This window comes from Carcharhinus amblyrhynchos, chromosome 24 (genome assembly GCF_965287045.1).
Source record: "Carcharhinus amblyrhynchos chromosome 24, sCarAmb.v2.hapA, whole genome shotgun sequence".
Classification (NCBI taxonomy): Eukaryota; Metazoa; Chordata; class Chondrichthyes; order Carcharhiniformes; family Carcharhinidae; genus Carcharhinus; species Carcharhinus amblyrhynchos.
This window is the reverse complement of record NC_137347.1, coordinates 26,951,195-26,978,877: the sequence shown is the minus strand read 5'-3', so window position 1 is coordinate 26,978,877 and position 27,683 is coordinate 26,951,195. Positions and strand designations below refer to the sequence as shown.

The window sequence follows — 27,683 nt, the reverse complement described above, 5'->3', positions numbered from 1 at the left end:
TTTCAATGCGTGTTCTTCCAAGTTATACCCTAACCAATATTCCAGATCCATTCACTGTCCATCTCTTCAAAGTGCTGACTCAAACTGCAGTGTGTTCCCATCTCTCTTCAAGGTTTCAAGGTTCTGACTTACACCACAGCCTTTGATTTGAAGGATATTATATATCGCCAGGACCATTTAACTCATCTCCTGTTAAAATATAGCAGGTTCTTAACCAACAGCTGGTGATGGAAGTTTGTGCCAAGTCGAATGATCCTCTGGCATCTAAAATTTAGAACAGCCAGTTCTTTATGGGACATGGACCGCATTACCTGTCCATCCAAAGTTAATATGCGGTGCCATGGACATGGCCCAAGGACACGTCAGTGTCCTGAGCAAAATGGTCCTTCCTCTCTGTCTCTGTCAAGACTTGCATTCAGGAATCGCCTTCCACAATTCAGGATGTCCCAAAAACACACTGTAGTCCAGGAAGTTTTTTTTTGAAGTGTAGTTACCGCTATGACGTAGGAAGATGTGGCAGCTAATTGGTGCACAGCAAAGCTACCACAGGCAGCAATGTGAATAACGACCAGATCGTTGGTTTTACTGATGCTAGTTGGCCAGTGTACTGGGGGGAAATGCCCTGCTCTTCTTTCCAGTAGCATCACGGATTCTTTTACATAAACCAGACATGGCAAACGGGAACTCTGTTTAACGCTGCATCCAACAGTGGACATCTCCAACAGTGCAGCGCTGCCCAAGTGCTTCTGACTCAGCAGCGAGAGTGCTACCCATGGCTGATACATGGACTCATCATGGGTGACATGGAGTTAATTCCATGTGTGCGAGGAAAAGTCTGCTTCTGCATAAGGATGGTCTTTACACTGGACACTCCCAGGAGAGGCTGGGATATCAAAGCTCATATCTACCAGGTTGCCTGCCATGCCACCCTGACCTGCACTGACTGCTTCTCACTCAGAATTGCCCTGTGTCAGAATCTGTTTTTGTGACTGCAGATAAATAATTTAGATATTTTCACTGCAACTCCCATTGTTGAGCAGGGATTATTTGCGCAAGTATACAGCCTCAAACATTGTGTGTGACAGAGTTGAGCAAGGCAGGGCAGAGGAGGGAACACTTGAAAACAAACAGGACAATTTATTTGATTTGATTTTTAATTGTCACACATATTAGTGTACAGTGAAAAGTATTGTTTCTTGCATGCTATACAAAGCATACTGTTCATTGAGAAGGAATGGAGAGAGTACAGCATGTAGTGCTAGTCACAGCTACGGTTAGAGAAAGATCAATTTAGTGTGAGGTAGAACAGGTTCACTATAGATTAACCAAGGTAAAGTCAAGAAGCTCAGACTGGACTGTCATTTATTATCCATTCAGGTGCATATGTTTGGCTGAGTCATCTATGGATGGAAACTGTAGTTTACCAGTGAAGGCTTTACCTTTAGATTAACCCTTCCAATGCTGAATCTAAATATTGCTGATGGTGTTACGGCAAAGGCTACCTGGTATTCCTCTGTCCCCCATTTTGAAGGTGGTAACCAATATAATTTATCCACTGCTTGCATCTTAAGTGCAACTTAAATGGAGCAAAATGTCCCAAGGATCTCCACACACTCAAAGGTGTGTTAGCAAACAAAATCTGGCACTGAGCCACATGGGGAAATACGAGAACTGGGGACCGAAAGGTTCTTTTTTTGAACATCTTGAAGAAGGAGTAGGTGTTAGAGAGCTGGTGAGGATTAGTGAGGGAATTCCACATTTTAGAGTTCAGAAAGCTGAGGGTTGAATGATATGAAATCGGGGGTGCAGAAGGGAATTGAATTGAAGGAGCACACAGATCAGAATAGTTTGGCGGCTGGAGGAGGTCACAAAGATTGGGCGGAAGATGCAAAGGTTATGACTTCAACACAAGGATGAGAGTTTTTAAATCGCGGTGCTCCCAGACTAGTATTGCCAACAGAGATTTCTGAGCTTACATAGAAACTGTCAAAGAATTGCACAACCTGACTGCTCAGGGACAAAACTCAGACCATCAACATCTGCTAATCAGGAAATGCTGGAACTACATAAACAGGCTGACGTGCTTCAGAAAGGATAAAAATTTCCTTAGAATGTTGGAATTGACTTGGCCTCCTACAGAAGGCCTCGACCAGAAATGCTAGTCTACCTTTATATCTTTCTGGGTGGCAAGCTGGCACAGTGGTTAGCAGTGCTGCCTCACAGCGCCAGAGACTTGGGTTTGACTCCCGGCTTGGGTCACTGTCTGTGTGGAGTCTGCACGTTCTCCCCGTGGGTTTCCTCTGGATACCCTGGTTTCCTCCCATGGTCTGAAAGACGTGCTGGTTAGGTGCATTGGACATGCTAGATTCTCCCTCAGTGCACCCAAACAGGGGCCAGAATGTGGCGACTAAGGGATTTTCACAGTAACTTAGTGCAAGCCTTGTTGTAACATTAATAAATAAATAAACTTGAAACTTCGTTTAGAAAATGCACTGGCTTGAGGTAGCATTCCGATACTTTTAACTGTCTTAATTAGCCAGTTGTGACTTGTCAACATTGTTTTATTTCAGGCCAGACAATCTAAGAAGTTTGGAGCGTGAGCAGACTATTCGACTGATTCTAATGGGCACCACTTTGGTAATCTTGAATGTCAGGCTCGCCACATTAGCAGGGCAGGCAATGAAGACACTCCACATCTCTTCCATTGTCACTTTGAACCCGATTCCTTTTCATCAGAAGAAGGATCATCCAGGTTTGTCTAATATTCTGATTTGCCTGTCAGTGAGAATCATAGAAGCCCTATAGTGCAGCAGGAGGCCAGTCAGCCCATCGAGCCTGCGCCGACCACCTAGGTCCCATCCCCGCAGTCCCACTTATTTACCCTACTAATCTCCCTAACCTCTTTGGATACTAAGGGGCAATTTGGCATGGCCAATCCACCTAAGTTGCTGATCTGATCCTGGGTGACGTGATGAATTAGCTGGAGTAGAGCAAATCTGCAGTGGCACTACAGGTGGGAACATCGAGTGAGAATCAAGGGAAGACCATTCACTCCCTTGAGCCTATCCTGCTGCTCAATTAGATAATTGCTCAGTTTCATCTTAACCACATTTCCCCACCGTGGTTTCACAACCCTTAAAATCCTTTAATTAACTAAAATCTATCAATCTCAGTTTGAAAAATTCCAGCTAACACTCAGCTTCAACAATTTTTCGAGGAACATTCCAAATTTTCAAGAGTCTTGTGTGAGGAAATGTTTCCCGACAGCACCCCTGCATGGCCGAACTCCAATTTCAAGGTTATGCCCTTGCATTTTGGACTCCCTCCCATTACCAAAGGAAATAGCTTCTACCCTATCAACTCTTTTAATCGTATTAAGCATCTCCATGAAGTAACCTCAAAATCTTCTATGCTCAAGGGAATACAAGCCTGGCTGACATCCCCTGCTTTGTCACTGTGGTATCTCTGTCCTCCCCGCCCTCCACTCTCATACGGCTTTTCTATTCTGAAGTTGCATCACAGTAAATTGGAAACCCCGCGTTGTTAATAAAGTCACTGAGAATCCGTTGCGATCTCTTAGCAGGGCTGCAAAATGAAATGGAGCTGAAATAAAGATGCGTAAATTCTTTAACACGGCATGGTGGCACAGTGGTTAGAACTGCTGCCTCACAGCCCCAGGAACCCAAGTTTAATTCGGGTGACTGTCAGCATTTGCACATTCTCCCCGTGTCTGCGTGGGTTTACTCCAGGTGCTTCGGTTTCTTCCCACAGTCTGAAAGATGTGCTGGTTAGGTTGGTTAGCCATGCTCGATTGTCGCTTAGCGTCTCGGGGGATTATCGAGGTAAATACGTTAGATGGTGGGATTGCAGTCGGTGCAGACACGATGCACCACATGGCCTCCTTCTGCACTATAGGCATTCTATGGTGTTGCCTCTTTAAAGAAAACGGCGGAAATGAAGAATGATCCCAAGGGCTGCCGCCACAAACTGTGTCGTCTGTAGGAGCTCAGACTTGCAGTGAGTTATCTCAAGATCAAATCCCAGCTTTTTGGCTGAGTTGAGGCCTTTGGGGCAATTCGTTCTTTTCATGGCGAGGTCATCTGGAGGTGGGATGTGAGGACTGTCTCTGGAGGAATTCCTCTGCGCATTGCGCAAGTGGGCACTCTGCCAGATTGACCAGGGAGCAGCTACTGATGCAATCGACGGAGATTCCACAGACAGGAACATCCCACTCGCTCAGCTCAGAAAGAAAACAGGGGCACTGAGAAAGCGAGAGGTGGAAGGGAAGTGTAATTCAGGCACGCACTGGCGAGTAAAAAAAAACAGCGATGTCACAACTCTGTATCGGGCAACACCCTGTTATTACAGCCGAGGCAAGATTCGGCATTACGGTTGCTTTATAAAAAAAAAGGATTTCAATAGAAACTTTTCACAATCCAACTGCTTTCCAAGAAGGAGGCAGGAAGCTTGTATTGTTGCTGTAGCAAGAAGTTGCAAACAGTGCTCCAGTGCTGATCGTGTCTCTTCGTGCACTGAAAAATTACTGACAGTTGAACTATTGACCCACACTCATACAAATACATTCTAATGCCACAAACCAAAAGCTGAGACTGGAGGCAATCCTGCACCCATGACACCACTCCTGCCATCTAATGTGCTAATGCACTCCATTTGACAAATGTGTTCCATTCTAATCATTTTCTTGGCAGCATTCATATCTCAAACATTTGATTACAATGGCTTTTTTCCTAATAACACACATTTTTAAATTTGTCACAGGGGAGACCTGATAGAGGTTTACAAGATTATGAGTGGCATGGACAGAGTGGACAGTCCCATTCTCTTTCCTCAGGTAGAAAAGCCAAGTAGTAGGGGGCATAGGTTTAAGGTACATGGGGAAAAGTTTAGAGGAGATGGGAGAGGCAGGTTTCTCTTTTACACAGAGGCTGGTGAATGTTTGGAACCCACTGCCCGGGGAGGTGGTAGGAGCAGATACAATAGCAGCATTTAAGGGGCAATAGACGAATACATGGATAGAATGGGAATGGAAGGATACCGTCTCCGTAAGTGCATACGGTTTTAGTTTAGGCAGGCATCGTGATCAGTGCAGGCTTGGATGGCCAAAGGGCCTGTTCCTGTGCTGAACTTTTCTTTGTTCTTTGTTACTCCACCGTTCCCTGTCCTCTCTCACAGCTGACTACTAGATTTCCCACAAGGAATTCTGCCAACTGAGCTACTGCTATTCAAAGTCAGGATTTTCCTCCTGAAACAGCAATGTTTTTCCCAAGCCTTCAAGGGCTGACAGAATGACCTTCATGTGTGGTTATGGCCAACGCTTGTTCTGATTTCCCTTGGCTGTGGGTAGCCCTGGCTGCACAGTTTACAGGGAACACTGGTTGGGATCAGCTGACTCAGAGCAGAGTCCTCCATTGCCTTATTTTAAATATCTTACTTCATGTGTGGGCAGAGGCTGTCATCATCTCCAGCATGTCAACCCTGTCCAGAACTCTTGATTCCAGTTCCTTGAACACCGAACCCTCTGGATGGGATTTTCCAGCCACGCTCGCCCCATGACTGGAAAATCCTGTCCAGTCAATGGATCTTTGGATGGTCCACACCCTTCCCTGCCCCCTACAATTCCTGTGGTGGGCAGGACGGGAAAACTCCCCCTTCTGTTTCCCTGCAATTGGTGACTATGTTTTATTTCATTCGTTCATGGGATGTGGGCATCACTGGCTGGGCCAGCATTTATTGTCCATCCCTGAGGACATTTTAAGAGTCAACCACATTGTCATCGCTTTGAAATCACGTACAGGCCAAACCAGATAAAGGCAACAGATTTCCTTCCCAGAACGGCGTTAGTGAGCTAGCTGGATTTTTATGATAATCAACAATGGTTTAATGCTCATCATTAGACTTTTAACTCCAGATTTTGTATTGAATTCCAGTTCCACCATCCCCACGGTGGGATTTGAACCCAGGTCCCCCAGACTATTATCCTGGGTCTCCGGATTACAAAAATAAGAGCTAAACACTGCAGATGCAGGAATCCGAAACAAAAATAGAAAATGTTGGAAAATCTCAGCAGGTCAGACAGCATTTGTGGAGAGAGAATACAGCCAATGTTTCAAGTCTGGATGACGCTTTGTCAGAGCTGCTCTGAAAGAATTTGGGACATCATTTGATCTTGCGAAACTAATACATATGCTTTAGCTGATTCATGCCTGCAAATGTTCAAAGCTCAGGTTGAGGTGAGGGAGTCAATGGATCACCTCTACCTTAAACAGGGTGTGAGAAATGAGTGGGGTTGCCAAACCTCCAGGGTTGTCCTGGAGTCTCCAGGAATTCAAGATTAACCTCCAGAATACCACAGTGTTACCTCCCTCTTCAGGAAGGGATGACTCTTCATTAAGTCACTGCTTTAAAAGTACAAGGCATCACCCTGTACCTCGCCCAACTGCACATTACTCACACACGCACAAGTCCTGACAGCATTGACCAGGCATTTGATTTCAGTGAGCCCAATCCTGTTCCCATTCAACCCACTCTCTGTTATATGCTCTGCTTGAGACTAGAACTCTCCACTCACCTGATGAAGGGGCAAACCCTGAAAGCTTGTGGGTTTACTATCAAATAAACTTGTTTCTCTTTAACCTGGTGTTGTGAGGCTTCGTACTGTGTTTACCCCATTCAACCCCCCCATGGGTGGACTGTTAGAGCAGCTGCTGAGGGATGGAAGCCTAGAGCTTGGAATCGCCTCTCCTTAGAGGCAGGTGGAGGAGGGGGTGGAGAATGTGGTGGCGGGGGTGGGGGCGGTGGCAGAGTGGTTGGGGGGGAGGGGGGGGTGCCACACTCAGACCAAAAGGACCAACCACCAACAAAGCTGAGAGCGGCTAAGTCAAGACAGACCCGGGAATTGACCTTTGGGACCATCCGGCCTCTATGGGCTCGTTGCACAAGCTTGTTTTGCCGGTGGGAAGGCCCCTCGTACACTTTTAGGAAACACAAGCTCACGTGTAAACATGCCTGAGCTGATGTCCTGAACTTGTAGAGCTTATTGGACAGGAGTTGGCATTGGTTAAAGGCAGGCTCTTGTTGACCTGTGAGACTCTTATGGTCGAAAAACATGCTGAAACTTGGTCTCAATGCTCAACTGTTAAGATTGGATATGCAGTCCAGATAAGGGCAAGATGCTTTCTCCTGGTGACACCCAGATCCCAAGAACAAATATTCTTTAAAAAACGAGGTGTTCCTGCAATTGCACTGAATCACGCAAGGGAAGATTTAGAAATGTCTGTTTTTTTTGCTAATCAGGGTATCTTGTTGTTTGTCCTTTGATATGGGGAAAGACAGTCTGAACACCAATAAAGCTTTTCAGTGAACTCACTGGTGACTGAGGAACCTTATCTTTACTCAAAATACTCAACTGCGGATTGGACAGGAGCGGATGCACTGGGTTTGTGGATCTTGGATAATTCCAGCCCAGATCTTTCTGTGACATGAGACAGAAGCCTCAAAGTAGGAGATGTCTCAGTGATACTTTCTCACCCGAGGAAGTTGTCCCCACCTACTGGCAAGTGCCGAGGCTGGGCTAGCAACAGGTTCAGAAAGAGACGTCAACGTGGGAGACCTTCTGACATTGCTAGCTTGATAACAGAGAACAGCCCTACGTGATATCATTGGCACTTGCAACAGGGAAGGGCCCAGCACATCAAATCCTCACTTTCGGAGATAGCAAACCGGCATGAAGCCCATCTCTTATTCTTAAACTGAACTTAAAATGTGACAATTCTGTTTGCTTTTGCCTATCTTACTACGTTCATTTTCTGAAACTGCTGCCAATCTTTCTCCCTCGGCCCTCCTCTTATCTGCTGAAGGGTATCTGAAGACAATAGAAAAGCGAAACCCCGGCTGTGTCAGATCGGCATTGCTTGGGATACGGTTTCCTTGTTATTGAATTCAATGTTCTTCTGGTGTTTTGGCCAAAGTAAAGATCCCCCCCAAAAAAAAACATTCCTGGTGATTAAAATTCACCACGCAGAAACAACACTGCACTGCTCAGCTCAGCTCAGTATAATTCCACAGAGGAGCTTACAGTATGGTTCCTGAATGAACTGCAAGAGTCACAGCTCCCACAGAGAACAGATGTTATTTGCTGCCAGGAGGTACAGCGTGGAAAACACTGCATTTACACACATACATACAGTTCGTGCAGACACAGGCTTGCATTCCCCCATCTGGGACTAAAGTCCCATGCGGAGGCGGGAGCATGGAGTATTTCCCGCTGTGGAGGCCAGCAGGAAAACACATCACATTTTCCTGCTCCGACCTTATCAAAGTTTTTTTTTTAAAAAGTTTATTTATTAGTTAATCATCCAACTGGGTGTTTTCCGGCACGATCAGTGATAGGACAAGCCTGGATGGTGCGTATTCCACCATCCTGTTCAGACACCGTACTGAAAAGACGCCCAACATCACTGAGTCTCCATTTGAAAAAAGCAGGCGGATCTCTAGGAATGTTCTGAGGCTGGAAGATGGATCCCCTCCAGTAAACCAAATCTGGAAGACCCACCTGTAGATGCACCACCCCTCCCCCCACCCCTACTGCCACCACCCAGGCACCAATGGAAGATCCAGTGCGAAATTCACACCAGCGTAAAACCAATTTTTTTGGGCCTCCCAGCAGAACTACCCCTCCATCAACCTCCCCCCTCTCTCCACCCCTCCATCAACCTCCCCGCATCCCCCCATCTCCCCGCCCCCTCATTTCCCCTCTGCCACTGAACCCACCAACAGGGGGGCTTGGAATAATTCCACCGACAAAGATCTATGTACAAATGTAAACATGTACATACACATATGTGCACGTATTGTAAAACAGAGCAAAAAATACCTACAAGGGTGACGCCAGACCCCAGGAGTATCACAAAAGATTAAACAAGCTTGGGACATTTTTCTCTGGAAATAGTAAGGCCGACAGCAAACCTGTTTGATGGAGGTCTTTGAGACCATTGCTGGAATTTTTACTGTCCCGCCTGCCGTGGGAATTGGAGCGGGCGACGGGCGGACAACAGGATGGACCATTGACCTCAGGTGGGATTTTACGGTTTCGTGATCAGCGAGGCTGTAATATCCCACCTCATGAAAGAGCTTGGTAGGCTAGAAATGGAGAAAGTGTTTCCATTTGCAGGGGGGAGACCAGAATAAGACAGCATGGGTATAAGATAGTCATTGATAAATCCAGTCGGGAATTCAGGAGAACCTTCTTTACCCAGAGTGTGGCTAGAATAAGGAACTTGCTACCTGACCTGGTTGAGGTGAGTAGAACTATTTGAGAGGAAGCTTAGGAAATGAGTGAGGAATAGAAGGTTATGCTGATAAGATTAAATAAAGAATGGTTGGGAGGAGGCTCACATAGAACGTAAATGGTAGCTTAGATCAGTTAAAGGTCTGCTTCTGTGCTGTAGATTTGATTTTGATTTGATTTGATTTATTGTCATATATTAATATACAGTGCAAGTATTGTTTCTTGTGCATTATACCGACAAAGCATACCATTCACAGAGCAGGAAAGGAGACAGTGCAGAATGTAGTGTTACACTCAAGTAGGGTGTAGAGAAAGATCAACTTAGTGCAAGGTAGGTCCATTCAAAAGTCTGACGGCAGCAGAGCACTAGCTGTTGGTATGTGAGCTCAGACTTTTAAATCCACTTGATGTAAGATATATATATATGACATACATACACTTAAAAATTATATATCATACACACATTCAAATACCGCACTGACTAACTGATTCTCACACAGAAGAACTGAGCCCAGACTCTGCACAACTTTATGCAAATATGCATTTGCATTTCTCGAACCAGAGCACAACAGGTGTGGAGAATTGAAAAAAATTGTTAATTTACCAAGTTTATTTTAGTCTTGCTCCCCCCAAAATTTCCTGTTCCGCTCCATGACCCAGAGCAAACCCCCTTCCACCTCCAACAGCAACATCCCACTCTCATACATTCTTGCAAAGACTCACTCACTATTGGAGCTCGTGTGTGTCACTGGGACGCTGCGGACTTGCTCGGGGAATCAGACACCAGGGTTTTGAGAAGTTAACATGAAATATAACAGCTGGTGGGAAATCACCCAGGGCACTTTGAAAAGTTAGTGCCGGAAACCAGAACTTTCGCTTAAAATCAAACAATGACGGCGGCGGGGAGGGGGGGGGGGGGGGTTAGGATTTGTGGTAATTTTTTAAAAATTACATTGAAAGCAAAGTACAGTCAAAAAATAGAACGAGATGAATTACATAGAGCAGAAATAACTCAGGCAAAATCAAACTGAGAAAGAATTGGGATGCCAAAAAAAATGAGGTTGTTCCAGAATGAGACAATATATCAATAAATCAGCAATAGCGGTTAAATATTCCACAGTCCTCACAGCATGAGGTATAGGAAGAAATAAAGTGGGACTGAACTGTAAACAACTTGGCACACAAGTGATAAAAATCCCATTGTTTCTTTTTATGACTCCAGATCATTCATATTTGTCCTGTTGTTATCTAAAAAGTCACGCTCCTTATCCAGCTTTAAAACGTGGAACCACACACACTAATTATATAGAGGAGCCATTCTGCTCTGACACTTGTCATGTTCCAAAGCTTCTCACAGCTTTAACGGGCAGAAATTTCACCCCAGGAAGAAAAGTTGGAGGCTCCTAAGCAACTGATGTTAAGGAAACACTAGAAAGTTTATTCAGCTGGGAGGCAGCTTTGCCTGCAAGTCAAATGAGAAAATTGCAGATTAACTACCAGTTTTACCACTTACAGGAACAGGCTGAAACAGAGATCTGTTCTCAATGCGGAAACAGTTGTGTTAATGTTTACACACCGTCACGCTTCTACAGTACTTTAAAGCAGGCTTCGGAGCATTAATCTCGGGTCTTACCAACTGACACGGCGCACTCGCAGCATGACATTTACACATGAGAGAGAGAGAAAAGAGTGGGGAGAGAGAGAGAAAGGAATGGACAGATAAAACTCCTTTGCAGGTCTGACCCACCCACTGGTGAAGTAATTCAGCAGCAGCAAGAAAAAAAAAGACAAGTCGCTGTACCTGTGTGTGTGCGGTGTGACTGTCCTCTGGGAGGATTCATCCTGAATCCGCCCCTACTCTGCTATCTCCATTCTGTGTGTGCAGCTCTGGCCGGTACAGCAGCCCATGAGGTAGAAACATGACAACAAGATACTGACACGGTTTGATAGTAAAGTTACTTCACTGAACCTTATTTGGTCTGTGATGTAAGAGGAAGCTCTGCAGTCAGTGCTGCCTACTTTTTCCATTCACTACAACATTTCCTGTTGTCATTATTTTCTTCACTGCAACCCAGTTATTGCAGGGAGGGAATCCTTCTGCCCTTTGCCTTGTGCTGAGTTAAAGGCTGAACGACTGTGGAATGTTTGTTTGAATAAAAAAATATCGGCAGCCAACACAGAAGGACTCAGCAAACTTCCTGCATTGAAGGAAAACGGACTCAACAGAAAAAATTCAGTCTGGGGTGGGGCAAGGATGGTTGCTGTTCAACCGACTAACTCCAGGGGTCACAGTTCACAAGCAGCAAATCACTGCACATCTAACTCTGGTCAAACAGTGTTAAAAAACCAAAGGGGAAAAAAAAGGATAAATCAATCAATTTTAAAATTGATGTTATTAATCTTTTTTGCTCTATGTGATAACCCCCCTTGACTTGCATGGGGAAGCACTCCCTGCAGGTTTCGATGAGTACAAGCTCCCTGGGGATTGGTAATTAACTAACTGGGTGGAGCTCCTAGATCAAGCCCGGTATAAAGCAGGCCCCTGAGTGGGTCCATTATTCCATTGACTGGATTGGGACCTGTTTATGCTCGCCACAGATTTGTGGCTTTGCTTTATTTTACTTTGTGCAATAAAGTGGTATTCCTTTATTGCCGATTCCTAGAGTTAACATACTCTAGAGCTTTTTGATTTGATTTGATTTATTATTGTCACACGTATTAGGATACAATGAAACTTGCGTGCTATACAGACAAAAACATACCATTTATAGAGTACATAAGGGAGAAGGAAAGGAGAGGGTGCAGAATGTAGTGTTACAGTCATAGCTAGGGTATAGAGAAAGATCAACTTAATATATGGTAGGTCTATTAAAACGTCCAATGACAATAGGGAAGAAACTGTTCTTCAATCAATTTGTAGGTGTTCTCAGACTTTGTACCTTTTTCCTGACGTAAGGAGATAGAAGAAAGTATGTCCGGGGTGCATGGGATCCATGATTGTGCTAGCTGCTTTTTCAAACAATGGGAAGTGTAGATGGAGTCAATGGGTGGGAGGCTGGTCTGCGTGAGGGATTGGGCTGCGCCTCTAGCCTATGCCTTTGATCTTTTGAAATGTTATGGATCCCGTCTCTACTCCTGCCAAAGTTCCCCTGCTACTAAATCCCCGATCTTCCTTAAAAACTCTCGAGTCAACTATTCCAACATTCTTCCCAACACCCCTCATATATATTTCAGCTTATCCAAAACTCTGTTTCTCACAATCTAAATTATCAAGTACCCAGTCACTCTCCATGCCCATTGATTTATATTGGCTCCCAATCCACCAACATCTCCATTTTAAAAAGTAACATCTCCATTTTAAAAAGTTACATCCTTGTTTTCAAATCGCACAATGGCCTCACCTTCATCCTAGCACTGTAACCTCCTCCAGTCCCACAATGTTCTGACAGATCTGTCTCTGCCAATTCTGGCCTTCTGAGCAACGCTGGTGGCTTAGCGATTAGCACTGTGGCTTCACTGTGCCAGAGACAGAGGTTCAATTCTGGCCTTGGATGACAGTTCGTGTGGAGTTTGCACGTTCTCCCTGTGTCTGCGTGGGTTTCCTCCAGGGTGCTCCGGTTTCCTCCCATACTCCAAAGATGTGTGGGTTAGATTGATCAGCCATGCTAAATCGTCCCCTAGTGTCAGGGGGATTAGCAATGTTACAATGTGAGGTTATGGGATAGGGCCTGGGTGGGATTGTTGTCGGTGCAGGCTTGATAGGCTGAATGGTCTCATTTTGCGCTGTGGAGATGCTGTAGCTCAATGGTTCTAACTGCTCCACCATTGACACCACACTTCAGCGGCCTGGGCCCTAGATTCTCAAAGCCGCTCTGCATTTCTTTCCTCCTTTAAGAAACTTCTTACAATAGACTTCTTGGCCACCTGCCTTCCTGTTTGATAAGGTCTGTTGTGAAAGACCTTGGGGTGCTTTACTATTGTTAAAGATACCAGATAAATGCAACTTGTTGTTGCATTGTTTCACACAGAAACGAAAGACAGATACTGGAGGTGAGAAATGAAGTGGGCAGGAACTGAACATGTAATGTGCAAGGCTCTGTTAAAAAGGAGGGCCAAAAGTGGGAGATGGGGAAAGGGAAGGGGTACCAACTGGGGCTGCCTAAGGGGAGACAATGATAGAAATGTTAGCAAATTAGGAATGTGTGAATTACTGTGTGGGGCATGGAGTTTGAATACTTGTTTATTAGTGTCACAACTAGGCTTACATTAACACTGCAGTGGAGTTACTGTGGAAATCCCTGAGTCGCCACACTCTGCTGCCTGTTCGGGTACACTGAGAGAGAATTTAGCATGGCCAATGTGCCTAACTAGCACGTCTTTCGGATTGTGGGAGGGAACCGGAGCAGCCGGAGGAAACCCATGCAGACATGGGGAGAACATGCAGACTCCGGACATATGGTGATTTGAGTTTTGATTTGATTTGACTTATTATTGTCACATGTATTAGTACAGTGAAAAGTATTGTTTCTTGCACGCTATGCAGACAAAGCATACCGTTCATAGAGAAGCAAAAGGGAGAGTGCAGAATGTAGTGTTAAAGTCATAGTTAAGGTGTAGAGAAAGATCAACGTGGTGCGAGGTAGGTCCATTCAAGAGTCTGACAGCAGCAGGGAAGAAGCTGTTCTTGAGTCAGTTGCTATGTGACCTCAGACTTTTGTATATTTTTCCCAACGGAAGAAGTGAGTATGTCTGGGGTGAGTGGGGTTTTTAATTATGCTGGCTGCTTTTCCAAGCAGCAGGAAGTGTAGACAGTGTCAATGGATGGGAGGCTGGTTTGGGTAATGGACTGGGCTTCATTCACGACCCTTTGTAGTTTCTTGCAGTCTTGGACAGAGCAGAAGCTATGCCAAGCTGTGATACAATCAGAAATAATGCTTTCTATGGTGCATCTGTAAAAGTTGGTGAGAGTTGTAGCGGACGTGCCAAATCTCCTTAGTCTGCTGAGGAAGTTGGCGGGCTTTCTTAACTATAGTATCGCATGGGGGGCCATGACATGGTGATCTGAACCACCTAAGTACTTGAAGTTCCCAATCATTTCTTCTACAAGCCGGGAATTGAGCCTGGGTCCCTGGCATTGTGAGGCAGCAGTGCTAACCACTGCACCACTGTGCCACTCTCTAATGCAGGGAATTATGCCAGGCAGAACTTGGAGGACGGCTAACAGAGAGTGATGGTAAATAAAACTGCAACTGACAAAGTTGCGGACTCAATATCCAACTCCCATCTCACAGCTCCAACACCTCAGAGCTGTGTTTTTTCTGTTGAACATTTTGACAGTTAAGGAAAGTTCTTTTTGCTCACAAGGAACGACACCGACTGAACCTGAATCCCAAAAAGAGGTGGGCATTTTTCTGGAAGCTGTAATCTAACTCACCAACCATTCCATCAGGATTATGTCAGCAGGTGTTGTGAAGAAACAGGACTCAAGCTAGCGTACGATTACCAAGCAACATCTCCAACCAAATCATTCTGTTTGCTCTTTGTGTTCCCAAAGTCAAAGTCTGTGCTTGCCATCTGCATGTAGATGCTTTTTATGTGGGTGCAAATTGTCTCAAAGTGAATGGTGGCATCATAAGATTTGCATCTCAGGTACATCAGGCTGGGATTCTTGATTCTTCCTCAATCGGCGTTGCAAGAGGTGGAGGTATGTGCAAAAGAGTATTGTAAATCTGAAGCTCGGCTTAGAACCACAAGGCACGACACACTCAACTTCAGTGGTGTAAGGTACCTCAAAGCAGGCGTTGTCCCTATGGATGATTTCTTGTCATATTTTCTTAGTTTGAGCAAGTTGCCAGTACTCATGGCTGCCTATTTTGTACTCTGCTTCAGAGTTATTTTTAAATGGTCTTTCTATCTCCTTTGCAGTCCACCACTTCAATGCCAATTTAGCACCAAAGATCTTCTCCGAGTTTCGCTTTTGACTCTCACTCCATGACCTGACCATTGTAACCCAGCATTCATTTACCTTTTGATGGGTTGCACTGGAGCAACTCAGTAAAGCTTACTCTGACAGCACCAGCATCCACTGTTATGAAAGTCAAGAACTGCATCGAAATTCAATGGGAGTAAGATGCATTGGGTTGACTTGTGTGTTATAAACCTCCTCCCCCTGACATCTGAATCTCCTTCCCATTCAAGTAAACATCCCTGGAATGCCCTACCTAAAGCCAGAACCATCCCCATAAGAGCCTCAGCAAATCAATGCAATGGGGGAGGCGATACCCATGTGTAATTATCGCTAAACTATTAATCCAGAGACTCAGCTAATGTTCTGGGGTCCCGGGTTCGAATCCCGCTATGGCAGATGGTGTAATTTGAATTCAATAAAAGATATCTGGAATTAAGAATCTGCTGATGACCATGAAACCATTGTTGATGATTGGAAAAACCCATCTGGTTCATTAATGTCCTTTAGGGAAGGAAATCTGCCGTCCTTACCTGGTCTGGCCTACATGTGACTCCAGAGCCACAGCAACGTGGTTGACTCTCAAATGCCCTCCAAGGGAAACTTGGGATAGGCAATAAATGCTGTCTAGCCAGTGATGGCCATGCCCCATGAATGAATAATAAAAAAGGTGCAACATCATCTCAAGCTAGAGAGTGGAGAGTAAGAATGCACTTTCCAGTGAGTCAATATGCAAAAAATTGGGGCTCCAAGAACATGAGGTGAGACAGGAGTAGAGGTGAGCAATGTTGCAAGAGGTGGGGGTGTGTGCAAAAGAGGATTGTAAATCTAAAGCTCAGCTCAGAATCACAAGGCACAATATACAGCTCATTCTAAGCTGGATTGGAGTAGTTGGGGGAGGTTGCTGTTGATGCGAATGGTAAAACAGTTTGGCTGTTTTCAGGAACAAGCTTGGCGTTAGCAGAGTGCGTCACAGGAAAAATGTCACGTTGGAAATATTTCATGGCTGGCAAACATTTCTTTTAACATTTCTAGCAAAAACATACTACGTTGATCAGTTCCGACTGATAAGTAGCTAAAAAAAATTCATTACTGCAGACTAATATGTTTGTAAGATGCAAGGTCTTGAGAAGTGTTGAGCCAATCCTTTTCCATTCAGTTGCTGAGCACTTACATCAAATCGCGTCAAAAATGACTCAATGTCATCACAACAAAAACATAAGGGGGGGGCGCACAGCTGTTTCCAACTCTTCTCACTCCCTATCATGGAGTCAACCTCCACTTAAAGGGAGTAAACTTTCTGACTCATGAAACCTCATCAAGAGAGTTGTCTGTTACCAATTTTCTTAAACTACTCCTGACATAGCATTGAAAGAGAGAACATGTACATCCACTTCGGACACAGCGATGAGAGAGAGAAAACATGTACATCCACATGCTCTGGTTCTCCACGGGTTAACGCACAATGAATATTTTTAACAAGTTTACCTTTGGGAATATGGAACAGGGTCAGGATTTTCTGGCCGTGCTTGTCCCAAAACCAATGGACCTTGGTGTGGTCGCCCGCTACGACTCTCGTGGTGGATGGGATAGGAAATTTCCCCCTGAAGCGTCCAAAATAAAGACCCCATTCTTAAACGTCGGTCAAGGAGAGCAAGTGTAGAGCCCAGTGCTTCTGGAGTGAAGTGCGCCATCATTCTGTGCATACTTTATTTGACACCTTTTACAGCTCTCACCATTTGATTTTGTAAAGATAAACAGGATAGAGGCAAGAAAGTGCAAGATTATAGTCTCTGAATCAGAAAGTTGTAGGTTGAAGCCCAATTCAGAGACTTGAGCTCAACATCTAGGCTGACACTTCTGTGCAGCACTGAGGAAGGGACCATTTCAGATGAGAACTGAGGTCTCTCTCAGAAGAACATTAAAACTATCATAGCACTATTTGAAGAAGACCAGAGGAGATCTCAATATGTATTCCCCAATCAACATCAGGGCATTCAGATTCTCGGGTCAGCACTAGACTGAATATCACGCATCCCACATTGAATAGTGACTGCAATTCAAAAGACTTTTCTGGCTGTGAAGTGCTTTGGGGCATCCTGAGGTCAGGAAGGGAGCTACAGAAACGCAAGTTGTTCTTTTATCTTTAACAGCACTGGGAACACTGCGTCCTGTTGAGTATTTGATGACTTCAGTTTACGATCTTCCCTATAATTGCTATTCCTGTTCTCAGTCAGGTGTTTCTCCAGCTCTTGTGTGTGTTTTTTATATGTTCTAGAATATTCTGACAAGTGTTTAAACAGATGGTCTGCTGGGAGATACTGAGGGAATTCAGTATATGAAGAGAGATGTAATGTACAACAGGCACTCTTGTCTCTGATTGCGGCAATGCCACGTGACAGGTAACATCTATTACTTTGTGACATGCACGTCCACGAATCAATGTAAAACAACATGTAAAAGATAATCATTCACAGCAGTGGTAGCAACAGATGAATTGATGGACCGGTTGATTTCTTCTGGGTCTTGTATATCATGAGGGTAAGCGAATATCACAGAATTAATGAGTCATCATAGGAGCCTCTGGCACACTGTCGACCATACAAGAAGCATGGAGCAGACACTACGATCAATCACTTAGCAATAGGCAATCCTGCTTCCAGGAAGCTGTTATGAGCTCTGCACTAAAGTATAAAGGGATTCCACAATACATCACTCATAACCTCAAAACAGCCTGAATATGAAATTCGCCTTCCTTAATCTTACAGATTTGACATACAGCCTTAAGAAAGCTCTTCTTCCATGGCTGGACAAGATACAAGGTGAAGAATGTTATCCAATAGATGACACTTCTTTAACCTCCAACCCATCTCTCTCTACCTTAGGTGTATTGGCCACGTTAAATTCTCCCTCTGTGTACCCGAACAGCACCGGAATGTGGTGACTAGAGGATTTTCACGGTATCTTCATTGCAGTGTTAATGTAAGCCTAGTTGTGACACTAATAAATAAACTTCAAAACTTTAAACTTTTAAAATTTTAAAATCCATTTTAATGAGTTAATGCTCTTGTCCATTTCCCTTCCACAATTATATCATTTTACACGTCTGCTCCTTCTAACACCTTCATCGCACTGCGTTCTGTTCTTTCATCTTTTTAGTGAGATATTCAAGCGAGACCTGTCTACCCTCTAAAGTGGATGTAACAGATGCTAGAGCTGGAATTTTACTGCCTTGCAGAACAGAATTTTCCGTTGGGCTTAGGCAGGATTTTACAAGCCTCACCCGAGTGAGGTCATAAAATATCAGCCTATGTCACTCCATGAAGGAGGGGAAAGGGAGTTCTCCCATTGTGTTGGCCAATATTTCTTGCACAACCAACAGATTACCTAGTCATTATGTCATTGTTTTTGGTGTGAGTTTTCTGCATGCAAATTGGTTGCCGCCTTTTGCATCCATCTTCTCTATGTTGCAACAACAACTACACTTCGCAGAGTGCTTCATTGGCTGTAAAGTGTTTGGGGAGGCCGTGAGGTCGCGAAAGGTGCTAAAGAATATTTTTCTTTACTCACCCCTCCTTTCTTGAAGATACTGATTCTCACCCTCTGGTGCTGCATCTGACTGGACATTCTCACTGGTGGCAGACTATTCACCTCTGAAGGGCATCACATCTAAGTCCAACTCAGTTCATTCTTTGCACCACATTCATTCATTGCCTATAGGAATTATTGGATAGCATTCAGGAGTAGGAACACTATTCCGCTCCCCCCCACCCCACCTTTACCCCCCACCCTCACTCCATAGTCCAGGGGGAACTAATGCTAGTTGCAGTGTTCAAAAATACCCTGGAGAAGTGACCTAACCATTAAGTGACCAGATCTTGGGACCTCATCTTTTGGGTGGGTTGGGTGCTGCAAATTTTCCTTATAGGCCGTTGGGGAATCTTTTTTTAAATCAAAATAAAAATGGGAACACCTACGTTCTAATCGAGATGATCAGCACCTACAGTATTGGCAGGATGCCTTTGTGTGAACTGTTCCACTGCAGGTTCCACACCCAAAACGTTAACCACATCCCTTCAAACACTGGCCAACTCACTGCCATTGTTACAGTGTTAACAGTTCTTCAGTTTGAATGGAGATACCTGCAGAGAAATGGGTGGGTTGATGTATAAATCAGAAAGAGTAGTGTCAGGATTGCACCTCCATTATGCTTCTCTCTTCCAGAGAGATCTGGGCGTTTATGTCCACCCATCAGTGAAAGCGGCAATGTAGGTGGATAAGGTAGTCACGAAGGCATATAGCATACTTGCCTTCATTGGTCGGGGCATTGAGTATAAAATTTGGTGGGTCATGCTGTACAGAACCTTAGTTAGGCCTCATTTAGAATATTCTGTACAATTCTGGTCACCGCACTACCAGAAGAATGTGGATGCTTTGGAGAGAGTACGGAAGAGGTTTACTAGGATGTTGCCTGGTCTGGAGGGTATTAGCTATGAGGACAGGTTGGATAAACTCGGTTTGTTCATACTGGAATGATGGAAGTTGAGGGGTGACCTGATAGAGGTTTACAAGATTATGAGTGGCATGGACAGACTGAATAATCAGATGCTCTTTACTAGGATAAAAAAAGTCAAATACTAGGGGACATAGGTTTAAGGTGCATGGGGAAAAGTTTAGAGGAGATGTGCGAGACAAGTATTTTACACAGTGGGTGGTGAATGTCTGGAATGTGCTGCCCAAGGTGGTGGTGGGAGCAGGTAGAATAGCAGCATTTAAGGGGTTTAGAAAATACACGAATAGGGTGGGAATGGAAGGATCTGGACTCCGTAAGTGCACACAGTTGTAGTTTAGGCAGACATCATGATTGGTGCAGGCTTGGAGGCCGAAGGGCCTGTTTCTGTGCTGTACTGCTCTTTCTTCTTTGCTGCACAATAAAAACACTTTTAGGCACCGGATATGTGGAATTTCTGGCTGTAGTTAAGACAACTCACTACTTAAAAAATGGCTGAGGTTCAATCACTTTCCTGTTGTTCCACATCTAGGTTCAGTTCTCACTTTGGATTCTTCAGCACATTATCTAGGTTGATACACCCAGTACAGGATGTGAGGTATACCACTGGGGATGCTGTCTTTTGGATCAGGCACTGTCTGCGCTTACAGCTGGCTGTGAACGCTCCCAAGACACAATTTTGAAGAAGCTTTAGTGGTGTATTCCTCAGTGTTACTTGGGCCAATGTTCCTCCCATAATTAGCATCACTGAATCAGATTGTCAGGAACTAAACATTATCCCATTGCTGCCTGTGGGAGTTTGCTGCATACAAATTGGCTGCTGTGTTTCCTACATTTGAAAGAATGACCACACTTCAAAAGTTCTTCTTTAGCTGTATAGTGTTTCGGTATATCCTGAGTGCTTTCTTTCTTCAAATGCACATGTTGTTGTGCAACAACCTAGCATGTTACTATCTCTAAGACCCATCACTTTTTTTATTCATTCGTGGGACATGGGCATTGCTGGCTGGCCAAGATTTATAGCCCATTCCTCCTTGCCCTTGCAGGGCAGTTCAGAGTCAACCACATTTCTGTGGATCCGGAGTCACATGTAGGTCAGACCAGATAAGGACGGTAGATTTCCTTCTTTAAAGGATATTAGTGAACCAGATGGGTTTTCTGACAATTGACAATGATTTCGTGGTCATCAGTAGATTTTTAATTCCAGATTTTTCTTTTTATTGAATTCAAATTCACATTCTACCATCTGCAGTGGCAGGATCCGAACCTGTGTCCCCAGAGCATTAGCTGAGTTTCTGGATTAATAGTCTAGCAATAATACCGCGAGGCCATCACCTCCCCTTCAGAATCTGGTACAGACTTGAACATTGAGGATAGTTGGCAGGGTAAGGCTTTTGTGTGAAGGTGGGTGAGGAAGTGTCCATCCCCTGAGCATTTTGGCAACAGGTTCAGGCTCACATTTGGTTTCCCACATTAGCCCAGAGGGTGGTGAATGTCTGGAATTCACTACCACAGAATGTAGCTGAGCCCAAAACATTGTGCTGATTTCAAGAAGGAATTAGCTATAGCTCTTGGGACTAAAGGAATATGGGGGGAAGGGAGGTGGAGATCAGAATATTGAATTTGATGATCAAACATGATCAAAATGAATGATGGAGCAGACGGGAAGGGCCAACTGGCCTACTCCTGTTTCCAGTTTCTGTGCTTCTATGTGTCCATGTCGCTATCCCTTTGTGCTCTCGATAAAGATCTATCAACCTCCATTTTAAAATCTTCAGCTAATCCCCAGCGTTTATGGAGTGAGTTCCAAATTTTTATTAATCATTTTGTAAAAGGTTCCCTCTTCATTTCGCTGTTGTACACCCCAACTCTAATTTAAAGAAGAGATCGCCTTGTTCTCAATTCCTCCCGGGAAGAAAGAGATTCCCTGCGTCTGACCTTTCAAATCCTTTTCAACGTAAATTCAGTGTTGATTCCTCGAGCCGGGGCGGCTCAGTTATTTGAGCACTTGATCAGGACTAAAGCCTTCAAATCCAACCGAACTTACTGAGCCTTTAATCTTTCTGATGTCAACCAATGGAGTTCAATGTCTTAGAAGGTTGGAGAAAAGTGAGCACTTGCTACTCTCTCACAATGTCCAGTCCTTATACTGGGAATCACTTTGACAGCATGACAAACGTATCTGTCTGGAAGACCAATTGTCACGGCTTGACATTTTTCCTCTCTCTCTGGGGTAGTTTTTGACTTTTGTGATGGTGTAAAATAGGTGGAAACAAGCTGATAGCCTGTTATGCTTCTCTCGCTAGTTTTTGTTTCTATTGAAGTTACCCATTCTCACCCGCTTTACATCATATCAATGTCAGGACCTCTTGGTGTCTGTCTGTGTGGAGTTTGCACATTCTCCCCATGTCTGCGTGGGTTGCCTCCAGATGCTCCGATTTCCTCCCACAGTCCAAAGGTGTGTGGGTTAGGTTGCTTGGCCATGCTAAGTTTCCCTTAGTGTCCCAAGATGTGTAGTTTAGGGGGATTGGCAGGGTAAATATATAGGGTTATGGAGATAGAGATTGAGTGGGATTGTTGTCAGTGTAGGCTCGATGGGCCAAATGGCCTCTTTTTGCACTGTAGGGATTCTATGATTCTCTCCCAACTCCCCTTTTCCTTTACTTTCTTTATCTTGTTCTCTCCCTCTCCCTCTGTCTCACACTGTCTTTCCTTCACTCTCTCGCATTCATGCCTCTCACTCATTCTCTTTCTCCCTCTCTATCTCTCTCCCTCACTCCCGCCCTTCCTCCTTCCCTCTCTCTCTCTGTCTTTCCTCTTTCTCTATGTCTCTTCCTTTTCCTCACTATGGGTGAGTTTCTCCTGCCACCCCCCCAACCCCCCACCCCAACCCCAACCCAGCTGCAGGAGGTGGCGCATTCTTTGCTGGCGGCAGGAATTTCAGGTTATCACTAGGATAAGTGTGAGGTGATTCATTTTGATAAGACAGATTTGAATGCAGATTACAGGGTCAATGGCAGGATTCTGAGGAATGTGGAGGAACAGAGAGATTTTGGGGTTCATATCCATAGATCTCTGAAGGTTGCCACTCAAGTGGATAGAGCCGTGAAGAAGGCCTATAGTGTGTTACCGTTTATTAACAGGGGATAGAGTTTAAGAGCCGTGGGGTTATGCTGCAACTGTACAGGACCTAAGTGAGACCACATCTGGAATATTGTGTGCAGTTCCGGTCACCTCACTATAAGAAAGATATGGAAGCATTGGAGAGAGTGCAGAGGAGATTTGCCAGGATGTCGCCTGGTTTGGAGGGTAGGTCTTATGAGGAAAGGTTGAGGGAGCTGGGACTTTTCTCTTTAGAGGGGAGGAGGATGAGAGGCGACTTAATAGAGGTTTATAAGATGATGAAAGGGTTAGATAGAGTGGACGTTCAGAGACTATTTCCTCAGGTGAATGTAGCTGTTACTAGGACGCATAGCTATAAGGTTCATGGTAGGAGATATAGGAGGAATGTCTGTGGTGGGTTCCTTACTCAGAGTGGTTGGGGTGTGGAATGCACTGCTTGCTGTGACAGTGGAGTCGGACACTTTAGGAACTTTCAAGCGGTTATTGAATAGGCACATGGAGCACACCAGAATGATAGGGAGTGGGACAGCTTGATCTTGGTTTCAGACAAAGCTCGGCACAACATTGAGGGCTGAAGGGCCTGTACTGTGCTGTACTGTTCTATGTTCTATGTCAATGGGAATTCCCATTGATGTCACCCCACAGCAGCAGGAAACTAGTGGGTGGGTGTACGCTGCCAGCGGGACCGGAGAATCCCGCCAGCATGAACGATCGGAGAATTCCAGCCTATATGTCTCCATTAATGTTCACCTTTCTCTCTCCCCCTCCTTCACACTCTCTCTCCTTCACTCTCTGGCTGGAATTTTGCCGCACTGCCTGACACGGGAATCGGAGCGGGTGGGCGATGGCGGACCATGGAAAGGTCCGCTGACCTTGGATGGGGTTTTATGGTTTTGGGATGAGTGAGGCTGTAAAATCCTCCCCCATCTCTCCTTCACACTCCCTCTCTTCCTCATCCCTTTTCTTTGCCACCTATGGCGAACATTAAGCAGAGAGAAAGTAAATCCTGCAAAGCGCTGCAGCATAAATCATTCAGTAAGTTAGAACTGTAATCTTTAATCTTTATGCTTGAAAACGGTTACGATAATAGTGCTGTAAATTTACCATCATTACTTGGCTCAGTTTTTCTTATTTTATGTGCTTTCCAAAGTAATAGCCCGCAAAGAGTTTCAATTGGCTGTAATTCCAAGTTCTAATTACTTTTCCATTGTGTCATGACAGCCACAGACTAAAAGTCAACAGCAGCTTATTTCACAGCATTGCACCCTTTGAGGGTCTACAGAATTGGAAATTATACACTGAAATTCCCATCTTTAGTGACCTGTGAAACACACAACTTGCACCTAAACCGACTGGAATCATTGACTCTGAGTAAAAGGAGATATGTATTAAATAGCACCTCAGAAACGCACCTTGCAGCCACTTCCAGATTTTAAGCTCAAACCTCTGTGCTAGGACTCGAACTCGCAACCTTTCAACTCAAAAGGGTTCCTGAGGTTTTATGCAGCACTGTAAAAATTATTATTTTATTCATTCATTCATGGAACATGGACGTCGCTGGCTGCCCAGCATTTATTGCCTACAAGTGAACCACAGTATTGTGGCTCTGGAGTCGCATGTGGGGCAGACCAAGTAAGAATGACAGATTTCCTTCCCTAAAGGACATTAGTGAACCGGGCGTGTTTTTCCGATAATAGACAATGATCTCACAATCATCAGTCGATTCTTAATTCCAGATTTTTTTTTATTGAATTCTAATTCCACCATTTGCCATGGCAGGATTCAAATCTAGGTCTCCAGAACATTAGCTGAGTTTCTGGATTAATAGTCGAGCCATAATACCACTGGGCCATCACTTTCACATTATATATAGAATTTCTATATATAGAGTGGTACCCACTAAGCCTTGGCTTGGCACCGAGGAGATTAAACAAAAAAAAACCATTCAACAATTGTGATTTTCTGGGCATCCGCTTGCATGCCAATGTAGGTTTCTTCTTGTCCCCAACCGGGTCTTGGCAGAGGGTGAATGATGTTTGTAAACTGGGTGGGTGCCTATTGCACATTATCTTAACAATGCAGCCAATTAGACAGCTGCTTCACCAATGTGCCTCCAAGCAGCTATGCGCCAGCTTATTTGCAAAATTGTGGCCCAGCGCCAAGGTAAAAAAAGAAAGGAATGAGAATCCCTTACACCGGAAAGCCTTCCCCGGGGACGGCTTTTGAAAATGCTTCAATATTTTCATTTATCGATCATTCTGGGATGGGCTGACAGTCAGTCTTTGAAGTTGAGATACAGAGGGTCTAAACTTTACTTGAAATGTAGAGGCCAGAAAGAAATTCTATATGTAATGTGAAGGTGATGGCCAAGTGGTATTATGGCTCGACTATTAATCCAGAAACTCAGCTAATGTTCTGGGGACCTGGATTTGAATCCTGCAAATGGCGGAATTTGAATTCAATAAAAAAAATCTGGAATTAAGAATCGATTGATGACCATGAAATCATTGTGTATTATAGGAAAAACACACCTGGTTCACTAATGTCCTTTAGGGAAGGAAATCTGTCATCCTTACTTGGTCTGTCCCACATGCGATTCCAGAGCCACAATACTGTGGTTCACTCATGGGCAATAAATGCTGGACAGCCAGCGAAATCCATGTCCCATGAATGAATGAATAAAATAATAATTTCTACAGTGCTGCATAAAACCTCAGGAAGTCCCAAAGGGTTTTCTCGCTCATGAAGTACTTTCTGATGTATAGTTACAGCTGCGATGTAAGAAACGCATGAAAGGCACAAAGTAAGATAAGTTTATTTATTAGTCACAAGTAGGTTTACATTAACACTACAATGAAGTTACTGGGAAAACCCCCTGGTCGCCACATTCCGGCGCCTGTTCGGGAACACTGAGGAAGAATTTAGCATGGTCAATCCACTTAACCAGCACGTCTTTTGAACTGTGGGAGGAAACTGGAGCACCTGGAGGAAAGCAGACATGGGGAGAACATGCAGGCTCTGCACAGACAGTGACCCAAGCCTGGAATCGAATCTGGGTCCCTGGCGCTGTGAGGCAGCTGTGCTAACCACTGTGATATCATGCTGCCAAGTGCAAGTGTGACATAAATGCATTAATTTTGCCCAATCTGTTGAGAACAACCAAACTGGAGGGATTGGTGCCACTGCTAACGTATTAATGGGAGCGCAACTGAGCTGCAGTATATTGGTCGATTGTTCAGCACCCTGTGGACTCCATGTCCAAGTGCAGTTCCCTGTCTCTGTCCAGCACCAGCATCAACCCTTTCCAACAAACAGGAGAAAGCAAGTGGAGAGGACTTGGTGGGCCCTATTTTACCATTTTGATTCTAAGCGCTGGGCAGGCTTGAAACTGGGAGTGTTTCAAATCTGACTTTTAGACCTGTTCTGAGGTGCCCCCATACACAGTCTGCCTGCAACAATATCAGTGATTCTGAATCTCGCTGCACAAGTCTGGGTGGGGCTTAATGCAACCAAAATCCTGCAGGCCCGATCAGCGTCTCCAACTGCATGTGTGCAGAAAAGAATGATAGAACGCTGCTCCCCTGCTACATCTCTTCTGGTGCGGATAATGCCTCCCCTGACTCCAACAGACATTGTCCCACCTCCCCCAACATTACTAACCCATTATCCCCCCACCCCCTGCCACCCAGACAGATTGTGAGCTCTTCCTCCCACTTCTCCCCCACTGATCTCAGGCAGACTGGCAGCGTGCCCCCTCTCCTCCCCCACTGATCTCCGGCAGATTGGCAGCGTGCCCCCTCTCCTCCCCCACTGATCTCAGGCAGAGTGGCAGTGTGCCCCCTCTTCTCCCCCACTGATCTCCGGCAGAGTGGCAGTGTGCCCCCTCTTCTCCCCCACTGATCTCAGGCAGAGTGGCAGTGTGCCCCCTCTTCTCCCCCACTGATCTCAGGCAGATTGGCAGCATGCCCCCTCTTCTCCCCCACTGATCTCAGGCAGAGTGGCAGTGTGCCCCCTCTTCTCCCCCACTGATCTCAGGCAGAGTGGCAGTGTGCCCCCTCTTCTCCCCCACTGATCTCAGGCAGAGTGGCAGTGTGCCCCCTCTTCTCCCCCACTGATCTCAGGCTGAGGGGCAGCGGGCCCTATTCCCCTCAACTGATCTCAAACTGAGTGGCAGCGGAACACCCCCTCCCCTTCCCCTCCACTGATCTCAAGCAGAGAGCCGTCGGACTCTCAGCACCTACCTCCTCATTAACTGGAGTGCCCAAATTGGACGTTTGTTTCGCACCAATTCTGGATGGGCGAATGTGGTGGTAAAAGGGGAAGTGCTGGAAGGTAGGGTATGCAGCTCATTAAGTCAGTTCAAATGCATGCAAATCCTGATCGCAGCCATTTTCGGGCCTTGTAAAGGAGGAGCTAGTGTGGAGGCAGGCGCGGATCACATTACTCGCCTCAGGCACGACCTTACCAAGTTTTCACACCCGAAAAACGGGCGCAACACAACGGTAAAATAGGGTCCGATGGGTTTCTTTTTGAGTGAATCTAGCATTGATGTTTTTTTGTAACTTTTATTCTGGCAGAATGTTCCAACCAGTATGTGAAGACTCAGTGAAGATGTTTCCATACAAACAAACAGCAGCAACCCCATTTTGAAAAAAAAATTAATTCACGGGATGTGGGCGTTGTCGGCAAGTCAGCATTTATTGCCCATCTCTAACCGCCCTTGTGAAGGTGAGAAGTGAGTCACCCTCTGTGAATCGCTGCAGTCTGTGCTGTGTAGA

General features: G+C 45.1%; 1 protein-coding gene across 4 annotated transcripts in view; it reads right to left on the bottom strand.

Annotated features, from left to right (window-relative positions):
• Nucleotides 1–27,683, bottom strand: part of LOC145358038 (transcription factor HIVEP3-like) — a 397,799-nt gene that overhangs the window by 111,983 nt on the left and 258,133 nt on the right. Inside the window, exon 1 of one of the 4 annotated variants that reach the window (XM_080211750.1) lies at nucleotides 18,843–18,923. The exons of 2 other annotated variants lie outside the window; for them this stretch is intronic. The gene's annotated coding sequence lies outside the window, so the exon portion shown is untranslated. Of the gene's footprint in view, nucleotides 1–11,108; nucleotides 11,207–18,842; nucleotides 18,924–27,683 lie in introns of those variants that run through there. One more of the 4 variants, XM_080211751.1, reaches the window with a different exon arrangement.